At 39.9% G+C, this 21,634-nt stretch overlaps 1 protein-coding gene across 7 annotated transcripts in view; it reads right to left on the bottom strand.

Annotated features, from left to right (window-relative positions):
- Positions 1-20,947, bottom strand: part of ITPRID1 (ITPR interacting domain containing 1) — a 90,695-nt gene extending 69,748 nt beyond the window's left edge. For all 7 annotated transcript variants that reach the window (XR_011139750.1, XM_009679707.2, XM_009679709.2 and 4 more), the window contains exons 1-2: positions 20,863-20,947; positions 17,229-17,348 (exon numbers count right to left, since the gene is read on the bottom strand). The gene's annotated coding sequence lies outside the window, so the exon portion shown is untranslated. The remainder of the gene's footprint in view (positions 1-17,228; positions 17,349-20,862) is intronic.
- Positions 20,948-21,634: the final 687 nt, after the last annotated feature.

Below are 21,634 nucleotides of genomic sequence, written 5' to 3'. Positions count from 1 at the left end.
TCAGTCCCATAAGACAAGAAAGAAACATTTCAATAACACAAACGAAACGGCACAGATATACCATGTCCAAGATACTTCCCACTGTGCTGACTCACTGGCAGAAATACAGCTCTGAGCGTCTTGAAATAATTTATCCATAAAAGAGTGGGGCCACATCCTCAGCCGTGGTAAGTCAGTTCTACCGAGGAAAGCAATGACTATAATTGCTGTAATTCCCTTAAAGATAGCAGATGCATGCTGGCTTACCCCAGCTGTGGTTCTGCATCAATTTGTCCAGTTTTCTGGACAAGGGTAAGAGAAACCTGAAAGCAAAATCAAAGAGCTGAATATTTGCTACAGCTGGGGTCATGCTTCTGTCTTAGCACGTGCTTGCAACTCCCATAAGAAGAAAAAAAAAGTTAATGTCTGAGGAAAAAAAATAACCAGAAACTTCTTCTCTTCACCTTTACACCCTCATTGGTTTTATGCAGTTGCCTTAGCCAAAGACAACGCCAATAGATAGGGAAAAAAAATGAATATTTAGATTAGGGGAACCACTCTCACACAGTTAAAAAATTTTTCAAAGACAAGTCAAGGGAAAGAAATAGAGTAAGCATATACATATTAGCATGTAAATTAATCTTCACTAATTACGAAGCTGTTTCTGAATCCAAAATTCCAGTGTTTCATTTTTGCAGGGATTGGAATATCACAGCTATGGATATTAAACCAGCTCAGGTCATATAAAAACTGACAATAACTTTCACCCAAATCACTACATAGCCTTTCATGAGCCTTGAAAAAGTTTACACAGTTAGTTATTTAATTCTTTGTGTGTATGTGAGCACATACCTCTTTACTCCCTTGAAGTGGAAACAGTAAGGAAAAATTGTTTTTTTCCCTGTGGTACTTCCAGGTTAGAAGAAATCAAAGAGCACAAGTTATTGGCTGAAAGAATGTTATCATGGAAGTAAGGCTAACAAACTACATGAATTACTTTGTTGTTGCCAGTGGGCAGGTAATAAATATGCAGGTTATGAGTTTTAATGATTTAAAAGGTCCAACCCTGTTCCTGTTGATAGCAACCTCTTTCAAATGACAGAGAACTAAAACTGACTGTGAAAAGCTAGATTGTGTGGCAGCTCCTGTCATTTTCTGTTAGAAATTTCCTGTAGCTTCACACTGTACCAGTGTCTCAAAGGTTCTCCTCCCAGGTTCTTTTCTAACCAGTGTAGAGAGCGCTCGGAAGAGTTCATAGTCGCCAAGCTATAGAGAACTCTCTGATCTGTATTCTTTAAATGCTAGCTGGATAGTAGGCATTTTAATGATTCCTTTTCTCCATAAAGCAATGAGACCTTTAAAAAAAACAAAAATCAAAATAATGATGTATATGTTTCACCACATGATGTCAGAATTTACCTGCAGTATTCAGCACAGCGGCTAATTCTTCTTGCCTGCCTCCTAAATGCCAGCATTAAACTAGGTCTGAATGCTCCACATGACACCAGCTTTCAACGGACACTTTGGGTTCTAGCTTTTCCACTCTCTTAGTAAGAGCTACAACAATTTGCTGTTAAGACCAAAACCAAGCTATACTTTTAATGAAAATGTGCCCTGTTGTTATTGGAAGAGTGACTGGAGGAACAAAGCAAACAAAAGATTTACACTCAAGCTATTCTATTTTTCTGTGACCAGCATCATTTGTCTGTTCACGTTGGTTGTAATACCGGGGCCAAGACAGAAAGGACATGAACACCAAGAAAGCTATGTTCAGATGGAATCAATGACAGATAATTACCTTTTGTCTTAAGGACTGTGAAAGGGAGATCCTACAAAACAAGTGATTAGCATACTGTGGCTCTAGTAGGACATCTGAGAATGATGGGTTGCAACCGAAGTGCCTCCTTTCGTTTGTGTACAAGATCTTACAGAAGCAGATCCTACCCCATAGGTAGCACAGGGTTTATTTGTTCTCAACTGCCAGATCTTTTAACCTCTCCCAAAACAGCTAGTTCTATAACATCCCTGTTATCCACCAACACCAGCACCTCCTAAATCTTTATAAAAATGCACAATCAGTGCTACGCCCATCCCATTTCTTTTTGATTCAGGACTAAACTGCACTCCAGCAGGGTATTCAGCAGCATAACAGTTTAGGGAGCTCCTGTGGAAACCAAACCAAGAGTCACATAAATTCTGAGGACTAACAGTCCAGCATAACCCTCTCATATATGAACAGAAGACCCCACGTATAGGACAGTGGTAAAAGTCTGGTTCCAGGAATGGCTGAGTGTTCTGGAGTGTGTATCCATTTTCCACTTGAAACGTGCATCATGGACACCTTGCACATACTTTGTTATAGGTAAGGATTATTTTTCTCACTAAATGGGCTGACTTGTGTATTTCTATCGGCAAGCTTTGAATCAGTTTAAGCCATCAAGCCAAACCACCATTGTGGCAAGGCTCCAATGGGGAACCGTCAGCTATTATCACAGGAATTATGAAGAGGGTAATCTTATCTACTGGTGACTAGCTGGGACAAATGAAGCCAGACAACATAAACCAGCCTTCAATGGGCACCAACTCTAGGACTGAGAAGGTTCAAATGTAGCTTAAAATCAGCTTCACATACCCATCCTTCCTGAGCTTGAACTCCCAGGACAACGCACAGTCTGGTGTCTGATGCCATCATATGAATAATATCAAAGTCTGGAGTAGATTCTCCACAGTGCTGAATTTCCGCATCATGTAAGAGGATGGACTCTCTGATCTTCTGCCTGGCCTGCAGCTGCGGTAAACTGGAAAAGGTCCTTTGGGAATTACCCACCACCTGCAACATGCCTGAGCTTCCTTCCAAGTTCGTTTCTGTATATGACGCCTTCCCTGGAGAAGGGCCTGTGTGACCTCTAGGGACTCCCGCATTAGGGGCCACACTCAAAGCAGCTTGAACAAGATGTTTCTTAGGTGAGAGGAGGGATGTAAAAGGGGGTGGTGGATATAAAATCTGAGTTTTTACCTTTTTCACTTCCTTACTTGATATTTTAACTGTGAACGTAGATTTGCCCCCTTTAGGTATTTATGGTACAAATCAATTCACATAAGCTTTTATAATATCTGTATAATATAATATACAGTCCTCAGCTCACATTCAAATAAATAAACACTGGCTTAATATAAATTGTTCTCGTACCATTTCAGAACACTGGGTAATTAAATCATGTCATTGGTAGTGTGTACAGATGGCTTAATTTTCTGTAATACCCACTAAAGCTCAATTGACTTAAAGGGGACTACTAATCTATTTAAAGTTAAACCCAGAATGGATAAATTTGTAGGATCGAAGCTCAAAAAGGATTTGTGTCTCTAGTAGACCACCACTTTCATAAGAATAGTTTGATGAGAACAAAAAAAGTACCATTTAGAATTATGAGCTTCTCAAGAAAAAAAACAAAAACAAAAAAAACCCTCAACCCTGTGGTCATTAACAAAGTAATAAGGCTAACATATGATCTCTTTCCCTCTCTATAACCTTTCCTCTGTGCAATATTTCCATCAGATTGGAACCCAGCACTGAGAGCAAGAGGAAAAGCTTAGCCATCTTTCAGACACTGCTGCATATTTCTACACTTGCATATCACAGTAGGAAAAAAAAAAGAAAAGAAAAAAATAGGATGTTTTAAACATTATAACTGACTGAAGTGAATTACTAGCCAACACCTTCCATGAAGGTTTACAGCTTTTTCCTGAAGTGAAATTTAACAACTCCAGAACCTGTGCACTGAGTTCGTTTTCTATTTTTATTGTGTTGCAGCTTTAAAAAAATGCCAATTAAGTCAAATTAAGCTGTTGTGCAGTCGGCTTTTATAATTACTCTCAATAGTTTATGGCAGGTTCAAGCAAACAGAGGGTATTTGGGTTTGGTGTGTGTTTCTTTTTTTTCTTTTTTGCCAGAGTAGTAGTTTCTTTTTGTAGAAACAATTATCATGGTAGTGCTCCTCAGCAAAGAAAAACATAGCCTGCAGCCATCCTATATTTCATTTTCAGTCCAGCAGTTTTAGAGAGGCTTTTTGCTTTTCTAGCGAATGTACAATAAGAAGAAAACAATCAAAGGTGATGAATAAAATGTGGGGCACCATAAAGTAGGCAGAGAGGCAAGCGAGGCAGACGGGAAAGGAAGCTGCACTGGTCTGGACATGCATATTTCTTTTATGCACAGACTTGCAGCAGTGGTATTATTTGCAGGTTCTAGCACCCAGTACCAAAATATTATTGATTCTTTTATATCCTCAACCACCATGACAATGTTATTTCCACACCTGAAACAATTGCAGTGCAAACCCAGGAATGATCCAGTTGCTGCTGAGAACAAACCAAAAGTATCAGTACACCATTTTATAAATACAGAATGAGTTGATCTTACCCATATTGTTTGTAGTTCTCATCCCCTCCATCTTTGAAGGAATACAGTGGAACTGAAGCGTAAAGGAAAAGGAGGCAAGGATGGTCAAGAATAGGACACAGCTTTGGTACGACAGAGCGTTGTAAGAGGAATGACTAAACAGATTAGGACTTCTACACCTTGACGTGAGATAATGGTGCAGGTATCTGAAGAAATCAGTAAAACCAAGAAGCACAGAATCACAGAATCACAGAAGAGCTGAGGTTGGAAGTGACCTCTGGAGATCATCTAGTCCAACTCCCGTGCTCAAGCAGGAAATGAATGCCTCCGTGATAGAGGGAGTAATTATCTGTTGTCTCTTCTGATAAAAGTAGTAGGGAATATCAAATAAAACTAGCAATGGTAGGTTCAAAACTAACACAAAGAGGTATGTCTTCACTTCAGATAGGGTTAAGCTGTCGACCTCTGTGCCACAGGATATTGCAGTTGCTGAAAGTCTGCATGAGCTCCAGAAGGGACTGGGAAAGTTTACAGAGAAAAAAATCAGATACAGTCATCTGTAGTACTTAGATGTAGATGAAACAGGGGGAATGACTGTTCAGCCTTCTCTTTACAGCCCTGGCATCGCCATTTCTGTCCAGTCTCCTGCACAGGATAGCCCTCGTCTAGCCTACCATGTCATGGTGAAATAGTTTCTACATGAGGCAGAAAACGTAATGAACCTCAACATTGTTCAACAGAGCGGAGAGGAGTATAAAACAGCATTTAACGTAAGACGCAAGTCAAATGTAAACACGCGGGAGGCAAGGCGTTAGTAACGTGTAACACCTAGCCCAACACAAGTTTGCCGTGCTTTACAAACATTTGCAGAGTTGCACGACACCTTCTGTGTTTGCATTAAGGTATTACACAGACGGGTGCCAGAGAAAACTCTGACATAGGTGAGCAGAGAGATTAGCCTTCTTTTGTTGAAGGCGAAAGCAAAATACACAGATGTTAAGTACCTAGCCCAAAGTGATCTATCAGTATAGTGGAGGCTAGAAGCCATCTCAGCTACCTCCCCGGCCTACGCTTAAGCCTCTTGACTGATCTGCTCTCCAGCTGACACCCCTATATAGTTCTCTGCACCAACTTCCTACCGGTGCCTGCTAAATGGCATATCCATCACCACCAAGTAGGTGCAGAGAGGTAATGCAAAACCCAAGTCAGCGGCTGCCTGGATTCTTGCTCTGAGCAGTCCGTTCATTGCGCACCTTACAGACTTTCCCCACAAAGAAGAACAAATAATTCATTAAAGGCCTAAACAAAAAAGCTGATGCCAGACCAGTGCGTGCCAAGTCAGGGATGTTTGAATGAACAGAGACAGTCCGAGTCCTCCACAGCAAGCGGGGTGCTGTGAGGACCTGCAGAATAGTTCCTTCCTGCATATTCTTGGGAGGTAAGCTAAAGGAAGCAGCTTCTGCCCCACAGTCCCACTGTTGGCCAGGGGGATGCTTTGGCTTGTACCTCCACACAACATCTGCCAGAATTTGGCTTTTACGCATTACGAGATTTACTGAAGGATTGTGAGGGTTTTTCCCCTCCCCCCAGGATTTTTTTTAAACTATCCTAAGAAATGCATAACTCCAGATTAATTGCAGGGGAAAAGGGAGAGGAACAATAAGAAGTCCATTTTTATTCTCCTCGAATTAGAAACATGAATTTTCTTCCCCTCCCACTGATTCACCGCTCAGCATTCAGCTAAGATGATCACCGAAAAAGGAAAAGCAAATGAACAGTGATGTTTCTTAGGGTATGAAATACTTTACAATTAAATAAGGTGCTGTGGAGTATCGCGCTGATCACCAGTGATTGGTAGCTCTCTGCTAAGCCGCAAATGAATTCAGCGCAGGACAGCATTCCAAATTGCTCTTACAAGCTTTCCTTTATTATTTTTATTTGGTTATGCTCTGACTCTCATCCAGAATTGTACTTAATGCCCTCGTCTGAAGTTGTTGAAACGGCACCCCATGGCATAGTGTGACAGTGAAAGGATATTGCCTTTGGAAGCTGCTAATGGTCCATGAAAAGAAAACAGCAGAAAACGGGAGAGCAGTTGTTCCAAAATAATAAGAACAAAAATCTTCACATTTTTAGCTCATCGTCTTCCCATTGTCAAAGGATTGGGAATGGGCTGAAAATAGTTTGCAGCTAGTGAAGAGTTTCAGATCCAGATGGGCTGTAAGTCAAAGCTGTAAGTAATGAAAAAAAATAGTGCAGTATATGAGGTAAAATAATTTAATATTTGTAATCCACCACTTGCCACTCAAATGTTTGCTATGTGTCGTTATCCCAAAGGTATCCTGGGGTGGAAGAAATGGGCCCATAAAGTAGCATTAGAAATGATCAATAAAAGTCACAAAGGTTAGGTCATTCAGAGAAAACTTTGGTCCTGGTAATTGAGTTCTAGGCAAAGACCCAAAGCACAAGGCCCGACTGAAGCCACCAGGTGCTTTTTTCCTCAACTTTTCTAAACTTAGGAGTACAAAACACAGTTATGAAGGTCTAATTCCCCAGTGAATTTATTTCGGACTTATATACACATTACTCAACTGCAAACTTTTTAGACCAGCAGTATTGCAGACACAAAGCAGTATTGCGCCAAGTATTGCAGCATTAATCAGTTGAATAAAACAACTCAAAGAGGCAAGCTATAAGCTTATATGTATTATAACAAAGCATGCTTGTCCTAATTTCCCCAAAAATGATACATTTCCCCTACTGTAGAACACACTTGTGTGAGTAAAAGCAAAGAGATGAGAATAAAGGTAATAATAGTGGTAGTTCATTCCTCTAAAAACATCTCCACATTAAGAAATCATGATCCTATATATCACTACTCACAAGAGCTCCTCTTCTGTCCTTAGACTATTTCTATGGTCATAATCTCCTTAGCATAAACTTTGGCACCTGCCTCGGCATCCCAAATCTCTAGAAACTGCAAGAGCAATAAGGCAGACCCTTCTATGTCCCCTACCAGTCTGCCAACTTACTCTGTTGCTGTAGGAAGAACAAGCAGATACCGACCTCTTTGTCCACACACAGCAACATCAAAGTGAAGAATATGAGCCCTAAGTTACTTGACAGCATTCCAGCTTACAGTATATTTCACCCTAAAGTAAATCACAGAATTGTTTTCAATATAACCATTACTTAAATGACTCACTGCCATAAATTTTACCATTTTTTCTTCCCCTCTCCAAACAATAATATGATAAAATAATAATAATAATAATTAGAAGGGAAAAATATCGCCCTAAGAGACAGTTATGTTTACTGTGTAGTGATTTCCCAATAGAAATTAATTCAAAACAAATTTACATTCTACATTTAAAGAAGATATAAATAATTCATGTTCTCATATCATGAGCACTCTGCATGTCATACACCGGGGTACCTGCAATTTTTCAGCTTATCCATTTAAAATTTTCATTCAGGAACTCATTATCATGTTTTTTGTGCTTCTATTCCACTGCGGTAATTTAATAGTCTTCAATAGAATTATGTTCAATTAAAATGTATTCAGTTTTACCATTCCAAATCTTTTTTAGCTTTTAATTTAATTGCTGTAGGCTTCAGTTTTACTTATGTGCTATTAACGCACCTTGTTCACAGATTCTGCTGTCAGAAATATAAAAAAACTAACCGGTAAAGGCTGCAAACGAAGATTTCATTCCTCTTATGGCAGTTTTGCATGAATGTCATTCCATTTATGCCAGGCCACAAGTTCCTACGATACATGAGAAGAGAGTCAGGCCCCATTGCTTTATTTTTAGCACCATTCTTCTTCCATGTAAGCACGGTAAACTTAGAGGTGGACTTATAAATCTCGGAAGTCACCCGCTAGCAGCCTTAATCTACCTAGGAGACTGCCTTTCTTTTGGGCTTGATCCACGGTAAGGGAAGAAAACAAAAATACTCACATTGATGTGAGTGGGTTTAGACCAGACACCCTGCATCAGCATTCCCAAGCTGTTTATCCATCCTTCATTCTCTGTCCTTCTCTGTGACCTATTCGATTCCCTGCTCCTCAGTCCTCACACCGGTTTGTGCTTCACCCGGACACATCTTGTGTCCCCCCCATACTCACTCAGCAGGCAGAAAAACTGCTTAGTGTGGAAGGCGGTACTGTATGCGCTCATCAAAAGTAATGAAGAGCTGTATTCCTCTCATCCTTTGAGCTCATGGAGACGTTTGTGTGGCTGCCTCCATCCTTTAGTGGAACTTAGAGGAAGGATACTATGGCCTGGAAAGCCTACCTTGGGAGGCCACTTCTAGCCTTTGGAAACAAGCAATGTAAAAATCAATGCCTAAGTGATTTCATCCCACTGGGTCCTCAGTGTCCACAAGTGGCTGGGAGACTTTTTGTCTCCGAGAGCATGACATCGCCAGGAAGGGAGCTAAGCACAGATTTAGAAGCTGGAGTTCCCAATCTTAATAAATTTGGCGCTACTTCTAGGAGCTCTTGTTCCCAGCTCCTGCTTTCAGGTGGCTTTGAAGAAGTTGGCTTCTTGTAGACCTCCCATGCCTCCTAGTGCACCTCTTTCTTCTCTGATGGACCAGAATGCCAAAATATGGTCCCACAAGTTTCTGCTTGCCTGGCTCATGCCCATAACTACTATGTATGTGAGTTCCAGCAAGCACCCCCAAATTATTGATGTGCCTAAAGCTGAGCATATAGCTTTGATGGAGAGGTATGAAAACACTCTGCCCCTTGCAAGATCAGTGATGTGACATGGAAATGGATCTCTTTCTAATCACTGGAGGTTTAGTGTCCCAAAATAGACAGAGAAAAGGAACGCATGACCCATGGAAAGGTAGAAAACTGTAATTCAGGCTTTCCTTTGGATTTATAAAACTTTGTATTGAGTCAGACACTACAGCCATGGCAATGATACACCCAAGAAAGTCCGCATCAATTTCTGGTCTCTGATGCCAGAAGTAGACTTCCTAGGCTGTTCTGACATATAAGCACCAGATACAAACGTATTAGGAATACAAGAGTTGTCTGAAGGGAGAAAACTAGCCCTGCATCTTCTGTATTCTCCGCATCGCTGATGTTATGCTGCAGGTGACATCACACCACTGATCCTTAGAGTGGGGTTATCGAGTTTTATACCTACAACTGATTGATACAGTTTTATAATCTAACTTTTAAAGGTGCTAATATTTTGCCAATTTTTGAATTACTGTTATAGACTGGATAGTTCTTATTGACTTGTCTTCAATGATATCTTAAAATTTTCCCTGAGTTTCCTTAGCTATTTCAAATTCTCCCTTCAGGTATGCATGAACTTGTATTATCAGCTTTCAGTTTCCTCTACCATTGTGTTAGGCCCTGCAGATCCTTCTGAATTTGCTTAGTTGTCATGAATCTTGACTGCCCTAAATGACTGCTAATTCTTCTACCTCAGAGTTTATTTCCCCTTTGTCAAATGTCAATCAGTACTGCTTCAACTGCAAAAGCTTTGAATGCTCCTTTTCTTTCATACAGAAATAATTTTTTCCTTATTTTTATGAAAACAAATGATTTTTCATAAGCATATCATAGATATAGATACTTCTGTCTAATACACATTTTGTATTAGACAAAACACAGTTTTTATGTGCAAAGAAATTTCAAAGGGGGACTGTAAATAAAAAATGGGAGAAAAACATCATTAGGAAACACTTCCCAGTCATCTGTAACTTTTAAATTTATGTTAAAGATCGAGGAAAGGAATGTTAAAAAAATCAATTAGTAATACAACTGACCAGAAACATTAGGTACATGTATGTATAGTCCAACTCTATAATCCTTTTGCACAGATACTTGTTGGTCCTAGGTGTGGAAGACAAGCCAAACTCCATTTCTTTGTATCCTAAAATTACAGTGGGCTTGACTCTCTTCTCGTGCATATACATGTACATTGTTCATCCAAAGACCATCAAAAATTGACTTGAATTTAACTGGCTCATCAGCTTATTATGACGAGCGTCTGTAGTCAGTGGCATGGCAATGCTCCCAGTAACATCTTTGGCCTGCTTTAAGCCAACGTGAATCCCATATACACATAAATAAGCACGGAGCAAACAGTGGTTAAAGTCTAGTGCAAAGTCTGAATTCACACTATTGACACCATATCAAGACACTTCCATCATCCAGTTCACTATGCTGGTGAGAAGAGAAGATAGGTCTACTTTGGATCAGACCAAATGTCTGGTTAGCTCAAACTCCTGCCTCAACAAGGGTCAGCCACAGCAGCTGCGCCATGGCCCCTCCACAAATGAGAAGAGACTTCCATTTAGGCAGAGAAACACAGGCAAACATTGCCAGAAGAATTAATTTTTCTTCAGGTGCAGGGATATATGTAGGTCCATCCAGATTTCACCTGGCCTATGATATAGTTTTTTACCTCAGTCAGCAGTAATGAATTCCCATTACAGATTAATGCCAGCAACATTTCATTTCTAATATTAGAAAGATGTTGAGCTCTTCGATCGCTCCTCAAAGAAACAACGTAAGGAACTACAGGTGCAGTGTCCCAAAGCAACTTGAACATGGGAAAGCAAAGTTTTGTGGTTTAAGTTTGAAACAGCACTCAAGTTTAGCTGAGATTTTGCATGCCAAGTTTCAGCTTAAAGGGAATATTTTTGGCTACAGCATAACCCTAGGAGAATAGGAAACATTCTAGAGGAAGCATCAAATCACACTTAACTACTGTATGGCAGAGCAAGTGGCTGTGTTACAACACAATCACTCAATAAGATAATTTCTTATGTTAGCATTTTAATTAAAATAAAGAATACTCGCCTCCATCTTACACTCTACAATTCTCTCTTCAAATTACATAGACAAAATGTACAAAGCAAACAGAAAATAGGATCACAAATCCTTGCAGACTTGAAGGCATGACTCAGAATCTTTGCAAGAAATATGGCCAATAAAACCAGAGTTAATGATTCCATAAACATTTATTTCTAGGAAATATTAACAACGGTCCCTAAAATGTTTCTGGGCAATAAAGGATAAATAACACCTATTATTAACGTAATGGTAAAAAATGTCATTTACCACACATTTGCAGTACGCTAGTTAAATACATTATTAAACAGCATCCCAGTATGGATTAACACTGAACAGAAGCTCCAGCTGTAGGGATGTTTCCCTGTGGTTTTATCAGCAGCAACATGGTTGTTGCTAGCCCAATCCTGATCCCAGTGTGGACAGGGCCTTTGGCTTGCTGTGTTTGTTTTTTGGATGAATAATAACACTTGTGCAGACTTCGCACTGGGCTTGGTGCTTTGATCAAAGCACTTTCCAGTGGGCACAAAATCTACCTCTAATGTTTGCACCCAAGCTTTCATTTTAAAGTAAATCATTGGGGTAAGACCCTGTCAATCCAGCCTTGCATACCACTCTCCTTAGCCAAACAATTGCACAGATTGTCCCCTACAGGGTTTTACACAGACAGAAGAATAGATCTTCTCCTTCCTAGCACCTTCCTCCCTCACTGTCTTCCCCTGAGGAGCATTTTTATCCAGCTCAGAAATAGCCGCTCAGGAAACGATGGTTATTGGGCAGCATGCAGCAGAAGTGACTAATGTATACCATATTACGTTTACCATCACTGTATACCAATATATTTTTACATTATAAAAGCTATCGAAGAAAGACAGGTCTTTCTGTGGTGTCCTTCCACTTGTCTCGACCACCTGCTCAGCCTATTTTTCTAGGTTTAGAGTGAGTGTCTACCTTTTATCTTCAGAAAGACAAGCAACGTTGCACAGACCAGCACTAACTGAAGAGGCAGTTAAAGCCTTTTCCAGCCATGTTAGTTAAAGCTGATCTTCTCACTGGGACCCAGCCCAGATTTGTTTTATGGAAAGGTATAACTTACTCCATCCTTAAGGACCAGGCACGTCCATGAAGGATTCTTTCACTCTCTGTGCGCTCTGACCCCCAGATGCCTCACAGATGAGCAGTCTTTTACTTGGGTAATAACACTCGAGCTTGGTTGTCACCTGCCTTCCCTCCATGGGGATTTTCCTAGCTCATCTCCGTGTGGTGGTAGACTTGCTCTAGGTTATATGAGATCATGTCTCCCTCTAGTGACTGAATGTCTATATTTTTGAAAGTCGTGACCCCCAACTTTATACATGTAATTTCTAAAGGGGCTATAACGTTAGCACCTGCCTATCTATCTGTAGTTGACGCTCTTTTTCCTTTGAGTACTGAGGTGTGTACCAAGGTATGAAATTTTTTTTTTTGCTTAATACAATCCTATTATTAACAGCGTTATAATACCTCTCAACAGGCATTGTGTCTGCATTATATTGGCCATTACAACAAAAAAGACAGTGTCTGACCAGAAGGAATGATAGATCTTGATTAAACATTCATGCTATTTACTGTGTACTAGTAGCTAATCTGTGTCCAAACATTTAAATCCAGGCAGTGATATTTAACTCCAGTAAAACTATCACTTGCGCTTTACTACAGATATGACAATTCCTCTTTCTTATTTGGCAATTAGAAGCCACCTATGTGTTCTTCCCAAGGAAAGTGTAGCCCAGTTTGTTTTTAGAAGAGGTAGAAAAATAAGGAAAACAATGTTCAAAATTTCATCAGCTAGCAACAAGAGTGAAGAGAAGATGAACAGTAAAGAGACTGCAGGCTTAAAGCTTCACAAAGGCCTGCCACACTGGTTTCTTCTATGGCTTACCCGAAAGGGAATAATTCACATGAGACTGATAATGAAAGACAAGTAAAACAAAAAAGCATCAGACAGGTAGGATGTCCGGAGACTTAGAAAAATAAAGTCTTTTTACCCTTGATTCTAGTAACGTGAAGCATAGTATGAAGCAAGGTATGTACACATCAGCAAATGGAAGTGGGATATCAGAGCAAAAGAGTGACCAAAAAACAGTGTCAGGGGACACACCAAGGAGGAGCACTGAGAAGCGAGGAAAGGCAACACCAAATCCCAAGAAAGGTGTTTCACATTGCCTACACAGGGACAGGAGGAAATGATAAAGGAAAATGACATCATATCTGAGTGAGGATTCAGAGAGGTAAGCTACAAGAAAAACATTGGAAAATAACTTTTAAAATTCTGTTAGAAGCTGCTAAAAAAGTAATTTAAGACCAAGCCCACTTCAGACTCACATTACCCAAATTTTTTAAGCAATTATTATTATAAATAATACTGAAGGAAATGAGTCTAGTACTTGCTCTATATTTCTTTGTTAAATGCCTTTCACCCTACCCCCCACAAAATCAATTTACTTTTACATCTGGCAGCACATTTGTTCTCATTTTAGTGGCACCAAGCTTGCATAACTCCACATGTAACCTACGGGAACACTGAGAGCTCAATAATTTCAGTATTTCTCCTGACTTGGAAACCAGGACCTGGTTCTGCAACCACCAATATGTATGGTCTCACAACTTTGTTGGGTTCCCATTAAATACAAGCAAGGAACCTCTCCATCAAGTCTCATTAGGATCAGAGTTTGATGTAACCCCCTTGATCCCCTAGGTCTAGCACAGAAAAGAGGATTAGAGAAATTTGATTTAAAAACTACAGAAAATGATAACATTTGGAAGTAGGAGTAGCATCCCAGCCTAGATGTCAAGTCGATGATGTTCCTTAAACTGTCCCTACTTAGTTGCAAGAGAGTTATATATGTTTCAGTATTTTCTGTAAACAATTTTTTTTTAATAATAAAGCAAACATAAGAGAACTACAAAGCTAGAAAAGGGCCTTTGAAACTTTCCTTTAAAATTCACTGTGACCTTGGTCTGTTTTCAAGGATAGTTTTGTTTTTCCTTCTTAGTCAACTCTAGTCCACCTTCCCCTCGCTTCTCTACTGTGGTCTAGCTGTGAAACAGTAATAAAACCCAACCGCATGTCCCTCATCTCAGGATGTTTCTAGCTTTCTTCAGCTGCAGGGTAAAAACTTGAAATAATATATTTTTCTAAAGGAAAACCATTTGCTGTAGTATTTCCCACTTGATCATCTTCATCCCTTAGTCATTTCCACAGATTCAAGCCACCAGCTATAGTGGCCGTATGCGCATACTAGCAAAGCTTAGAAAAGATAAGGAAATACAATGCATTTACAAACCTTGCAACTATTACAAACAACCAGTCCCACCATTCAAATACACAAGCTCTTCCAGTGCTCTTCATAAGCATAAAACAACTCCACCAGTCACTTTTTCTTCTGCCTATAGGTGGCACTAGTTATGCTTGTAACATTTCATCCTATGCTTTCATTTATTTCTGTGGATCTTGACTGTAGTTTCTTGGCTGATTTCTCTCTTGCTGCTGGTAGAAGTGTTAATCACAAGTTTAACATACACTCAGAACCAGTTTTAGCTAAACTACACATGCCTTTATAAAGCAGAAACACGTTCTGCCCACGGCTGCCAATTTACACACCTTTATCATCTGGGCATGCATTGCTGCTCTCTAGATGTCCTCAAATGTTAAGGCTATATGATGGCAAACGTTAATCTGCGTCACACTTCTCAGAAAAAAATGCTAGGCAATATTTTACACTATTCACAGACCTGCCTCTGGTGAAGAGAAGCAGCAAACCCATCAGGCTCCCATGGGAAGTGGCATGGACCGACAATTCACCTAAGTTTACACAAAATTTAACAGTGCAACAAAGAGTGTTTTTTGACCCAAAGACCTTTCTAGGTTTCAGCCAGAAAGCGAAGCAGCAAAATATTTTTCCTGCCATATGAGAAATTTCAGAATTTTGACAAAACATCAAAAAACCTCAAAAATAATGCTGTCCAAAAAAAGCTATAAACAAAAATCCTTAAGATAAGTCATTGAAAAACTTCATGTAAATAATTTTCATATCTTTCTTAACTTTTGCTAATTTTTAATTTTTGGAACTAGTTAACTAAAATGTAATTTTACTAAATGAAAATGTAAACTGTAATGAAAGAGGTGTTCTGAACTGTAAATTATCATCATCTTCTTCTTGAAAATGTAAAAAAAGAGACATTTCGAGACAACCTTTTTTTCCTCCAGAAATGTTTCAGATTGGGTCAGAATAATCAAAACTAATCCTTTCTTACAAGTAAGTTTTATTTTTGTTTTAACGAATTGACATTTTCCAAAAGTAGAAAACAAAGAAATCCAATAAAAAACGTTCAGCCAGACTTATTGCCTGTCTTATCTATTTTCGTTTGGGTCGGTTAATTTTTATTTTTCTTTTGCCTTTCATTTTGTATTTTAGTTCTTTTTTATTTTAACTCTGAGAGTCAAAATGTTGGAGAGTAGATGTATCAATAGATTTTTTTCCCCAAACTGTGGTGCTTGACCCTGGCCTTTAGAAATAGATGTTACCCTTACACTCTGCTCCCTCCAGAGAGAACTAAAAGGAAGATTTTTCTCCAGAGAGGCAAAAAACTTCTCCAAGCAGCCCAAGAAATGTCTCAGCATGCTCAGCACACAAGAGGAAGCAAAGAAAAGGTGGATTGGTCTTTTAATCTATACTGAGGGAAGGACTCATTTCACCTAACTTTAACCATCTAAAATGGAGATGACCGTTGAAACCACCCACTCAGTGGAGAATACTGATTCACCTCAGCCTAAAGTAATTTTCCAAGTGGGATGAGTTGCCCTCCCGAAACGTCTCTCAAGTGACTACCGAACAGAGCCTGCAGGACTAGCTTGTACTAGATATGTCACTTTAGCTGGCGCAGTTGACCTGTGGGAAAAGACCCTGCGCAAAGGCTGCTTTCAGGAACTGAGCGTATAGAGGTGGCCACATGTCTCCTTCCTCTCTGCACTCACCAGCCAGTTACCATCTGCATCACCATATTTTTAAACCTCAGACCATCTTACTGTCATTGTTTGGGTGGTTTGTTAGGTCCTGCCCTTAACTTTTCTCCTCAGTCCCCAAGGTGAAAATAAATATTATGCACTAAAATTACTAGGCTTTTCTTTATAAAAAGCAGGATGAGAAATATTCTGTATCTAAAACACTATTATACCCTAACACACACACACACACACAGAGGCTAAAGAATTACAATTCATTCCTGGTGCACATTATTCTAATCCGTTTTCTACTTGTTTTACTTAAATGATTAGTTATTGCACACCTTTTTTCAAAAAAAATCTGTTTTAACACATTTTGGCTCTGTTAAACTACGTTTTACACATGAATTAGTGTGAATTGTATTGCTATATTTTCCCAACTTATTAAAAGGGCTGTACTTTTACAAATAAAACTACAGAATGGATTTATTATTTACAATCCTAGTCTTAGCCTTCATATCTACTTAATATGTGTAAAGTGTTTAGTTTTCCAATGTAGTCCAGCTGCATCACTGGAATCAAACTTGTAATTGCCTCTTTGGGATTTAAAACCATTATAGTTGTGCTTTTATGTTCTCTTTTGTTTTGCTTGAATCACTTTTTCAGGTCTATGAAGTACAGCTGGCACAATAAAAGTTTGATCAATGCATAACCAATGCAGTGTATATTTCTTCCAGATATATAAAACCCAGGTGAAAAATGTTAATCTATGAAAATTATCTTTGTCAGCTACTTATTCTTGGAATTTAAATTGGTTTCAATCTTGAGGTATATGGTTTGGCCTGGGGTTTTCCAGTCTAGGCTTTTCAACAGTTTCTTGTAACGTGCACATTTGACTTATTAAAATGAATGATTGCCTGATGTAAAGTTTCAATTACCAGGGCAGATTTTTTTCTCATACTGTGACACTTGAATAAAATTATCATGGGTGCACAGAAGTTAGCACTGGAAAAAGCTTACAAGAGAAGCCTTTATTTCCTTACCAGTTTAGGATCCTCCCATGCATCATTGGCATTGATGCTGTTGGATCGTCTGCTCCAGTCCTTTAGGGCTGGAAGTCATGCTTTGGGCACATGGGAAATAAACGAGTTCCTGCCAAGAAACTGAAAAATTAAATCATTCAATTTTGGCAACACAAGTTGGTCTTGAGGTTCTGGAATATATGTTAATGTGGCAGACAGCTATGTTGAAATTCTCATTCCGTGACACAGGCTTAGTGGTCTTCTGCACCTGAAGCCAGACTTTTATGGAATTACTAATGGAGCAAGGAACTCTCTAGTATGAGTCAAGAGTTCAGACTCTGGTCTTCAGACAACATTTATTATACCCTTTTAAAGTCAAATGAAAAATAAAGTAGAACAGAGAAAATACTAGTAGACACCTTTTTGATGGAAGGTTTTCTACGTAATAATATGTGGAAATATTGTAGGTGTATTAAAATAAAACTGTAGAGTCACTTTAAAGATGGTGTTGCCAGAGCTCATAGTTTCAACAAGTTTCACAATATCAGGATTTAAATGATTACACTAGGCTCAGAAGCAAGACCACAAACAAAATGGACCAGAATTTGTAAATAACTTGTAAAGCCAATTCCAGAGTAAGAATACTGTTAGCAGCTTAGACCCCAGACTCCTCTGTTATGTTCATGTCAAGGAGCAACGGCAACACATAACAAAGTCGTGTGTGGTTTCTGAACATGATTGACCCTGTCAGCAGGCAAGATAAAGCACGTAAGCTGTCCATACGCCCTAGCAGCAAGTCTGTTGCAGCCACACTGGTGTATTAAGGAATAAGCCCAATTTACAAAGGCCTCACAGCTTGAGTGGTGAGCAAGTCTGGACTTCCTACACTGCCTACGCAGTAGGTCTGGGCTAAGTGCACATACAATATAGAGCTGCTTTCTGGAGGCATGCGTAATGCCAGAGTCTGTAGCAGTTATAAGAAGCCTCTCCTAGGCACTCTTCAGATAGCTATTACAAACATGTCTGTGGGAACAAAACTTTCATCAAAACATAGATGTGGTCTGACTGAAAGTGTACTTCTACAGTAGACGTGACTACAGTCTGGCTACAAGTAAGACTCTCATACCATCCAGAGCAATAGTGATTTTCCTGTCTAAATAAACTTAACTCTGGGAACTGAGTTTCTGGGTAATAAATTCAAGACTCACTTTCTGTGAATATGTTGAAATAAATACTTAAAAGGCATATGAATGTCAGGTCTAACTCATGTAACTTATGCCATACAATATTTTATAAAGTAGTATTTAAAATAAAATTATTTAGGCCATTGTAGGTTAACAGCCTAGCAACATAGGCTTCTTCTTCTACTCTCAGCCCCATATCACAGTCACATCCCAGCATGGGGAGATGGGAGATGAAGAAGAAAATGCTGCTGTCACTCTGACATATCTCATACTCTTCCTTACCATAGCTAGCTCCTGCTATCATATTGAGACTTGGTTTGTCAAGCTGTAGGCCGAATCAAGCATTTGCAAAATGGCTCCCTATTTCTGACTGTCAAGATTACGATGTGAAAGACAAACCTCTACATCAGAACTGCAGGCAGACCTGCTGTCATAATTTGGATGGCATGAGGTGTCTGCGAAGCTTAGCTCACCCTTCTAACACAACATCCACGCAGGGTGGCTGAACTATGTTCTAAACTGTGCTATTTTAATGTAAAGTAAATTATTTTTCTTTCACAGCACAATAATTGTTCACTGTGAATATCTGCAGCCACAACAGGGATACGCTTAGGAGGTAGAGTAACTGAAGACTTGTTAATTTATTTTACCAGTGGGATATAATGGTTCCGCAGCATCTCTCTTCTTTTCTCCTAGAAGAAAGCGGTATGAGGAAAGGGTATACTGTACATTTTTCATACTTTCATCTTCTGTCATCATCTTTTTCCACGAAATTACATGTTTATATAAAGACCTACAACCTCATTTGTCATGCTCAGGTCTCTAGAACCGCTATGTATTCGTGTGTAATATGGGGGAAAACATATACCAGCCATGAAAGAAAACATGCTTAGCCACACTTGGTCTCACATTTCTTGGTGTTTACAAAAAAGGCCAAAATAGCAAGCTCCAGAGGCTGAAAATCAAACGCTTAACCATAAAAAATGCTGTGTAGAGATTCACATTCCGTATACCCTCCCACCTAAACCACCATAAGGCTTTTCCCACCCACGTTCATCATAAAAAAAGGAGAAGACAGTTCAATTCAGATCTGAACATCTCTGCTGAAGCAACCACAAAAGATGACCTTTAAAGCCAATGGTAGCAATAATTATTTTGTTATTTGGTCAGATTTTCCACTAACAAGGAACTCAGCTGCCGCAGGATACCAAACAACCACCAGATGGTTCTCTCAAATCTTTTTTGCCAAACTCACAATATGGTTTGGATGAAATTGGGAACCTTGTGTTAGAAAGCCTCTTTATCCCATTACCAATATTCCAGGACCCCTCAAGCTTTTTATCCCCAGTACATCCATCCACGTTTGTGGCTCTGACATGCTGAGCCACAGCGTGGCATGCATGGCAGGCACATCAAGTCACATGCTTGGCGAGACTCAGAGAGAAAGTGTATTTCCAGCATGCATTCCTGGAAGTTACTCCCCCATATCCACATTTTGGTCTGTCTTCCATACAAAGACTTCATACACCAGGCATGTCGGGTGGGTAGAGGATAGATCAGGAGGGCATACCATAATGCTATACTGCCTAGGCATGAGAAAGAGACCTAATTATGGGAGAATATAAGGCAGAAGTCGGCCGTGTGAGATTTGCACTAAACACAAGTCTTGGCAATGCTGCGTTCCCTTGCTTTCTTCACTGTGAGCCTATCTTTGCATTCAGATGTGCCTTCCTTCTCTCATGAACCACTGTGGCGTTTGGTGCTGTGGTTGAAAAGAAATTTTTCGGGGTTTCCCCTTCGCTGGAAGTCCCCTAGTTAAGGCTGTTGTTGCTGGGGAACTCTGTACAGCGTTTCCTCTGGTTGAGAGCTAAACCTCATAATCTTAATCTTTGATTAGCTTTCCCCTGACCCCTCTGCAAAGCTGGCCACTCGAAGGCTTCTCCCGGGGGTGAGGAAGACACCTGTGTGAGTAAGTAGGACATTTTGATGAATCTCTTTGTAAGTGCTCAGGCAGAGTGAGCTGTCAGGATCTGCAGAGCATTCTGTCTCATCTTCTCATCTCATTGGGCTTTCTGCAGAATACTGCAGAGTGGCCACCATTTAAGGTCATTTCAGCTTTGCCCTTTGCCTCAGTGACGTTACTAGCCCCGAAGATTTCATGCAAAACAGAAGACACAGAACAGGGCTGACTTAATAAGGCTTTTTGCAAGCAGACACTCTGCTCTCAGCTACCCAGCTGAGCACCCATACGCAGCTAGCAAGGAGACCATGTCTCTGTTAAAGGGACATCAGCTCTCTCACTGGGCTTAAAAATAAAGCATTCCCCATGTTGTTATTTTGGTTCAAGTTTGGTAGTATTTATGGCGTACAAGAGAACTTTTTTCACTAGGCTGGAAACTCTTCCAGTGCCTGGAGCAAGTATTGCTTCCTGAACATCAAGATACAGTGAGAAGAGTAAAAGCAACACCCACCTTGAGGCAGCTTCCTGATAGTGCTAGGCAGCTGGGCTCCCTTGGTCTCTCTGCAGTCAGTAAGGGGAAGCAGGCGCCTCCAGAGGAAGTCACAACCCAGAAGCCTGTGTTCACTCACTATAGACAATATTTTGGAAGATGAGGCTATCGTTTGGTAGGTACATAAAGTTGGGTGGTTGAATACACGCTGTAGTGTCATCAAACAATTGTGCTTATGGGGATATAATGTGTTCTCTCTTTCCTCTGCTTGGTGGGCTTTTTTTGTGATTGCAGTTAGCGATACCACTCGTTATTTCAGATTGCAGCCTGAGTTTTCATGATGAGAAGCAGTTGCACTAATATGAGCAATCCCCAGGCATCTGCAGCTTCACCTGAATAGTTACATTTCCTAACTAATGCTTTGCATCTGACCTGGGTAATTACCACACCAGCCTAAAACCGTTCAATAGGATTTTCCTGTGTTACAGTGGAGGTTTTCTTCTACATTAGTCTTTAGCCATAGGAGTATTTCCTCCTTCTTCCTCTAGCCTGGAAGTTCTATTGATTTGCTGTGTTTTCCAGCACTTGGCTCTAAAATGGGTAATTCTTCCATAAACGGAGTTCTGTGAACTCACTGTTATCTGTGAGGGGAAGACTTCATCAGGCATATTCCAGTTACTCAGTGGTCTGAGGAAATGGTCCGGCTCCTCTTCAGTAACCCAGGCTAGCTGTCTGTAGTGCTTGGTATGACCCTGGGACTACATGGCATGCAAACAATTACTCCTTTGTGCAT

The sequence above is a fragment of the Struthio camelus genome, chromosome 2, assembly GCF_040807025.1.
Source record: "Struthio camelus isolate bStrCam1 chromosome 2, bStrCam1.hap1, whole genome shotgun sequence".
In the NCBI taxonomy this organism is placed as follows: Eukaryota; Metazoa; Chordata; class Aves; order Struthioniformes; family Struthionidae; genus Struthio; species Struthio camelus.
This window is presented reverse-complemented; position numbering and strand designations above follow the sequence as displayed.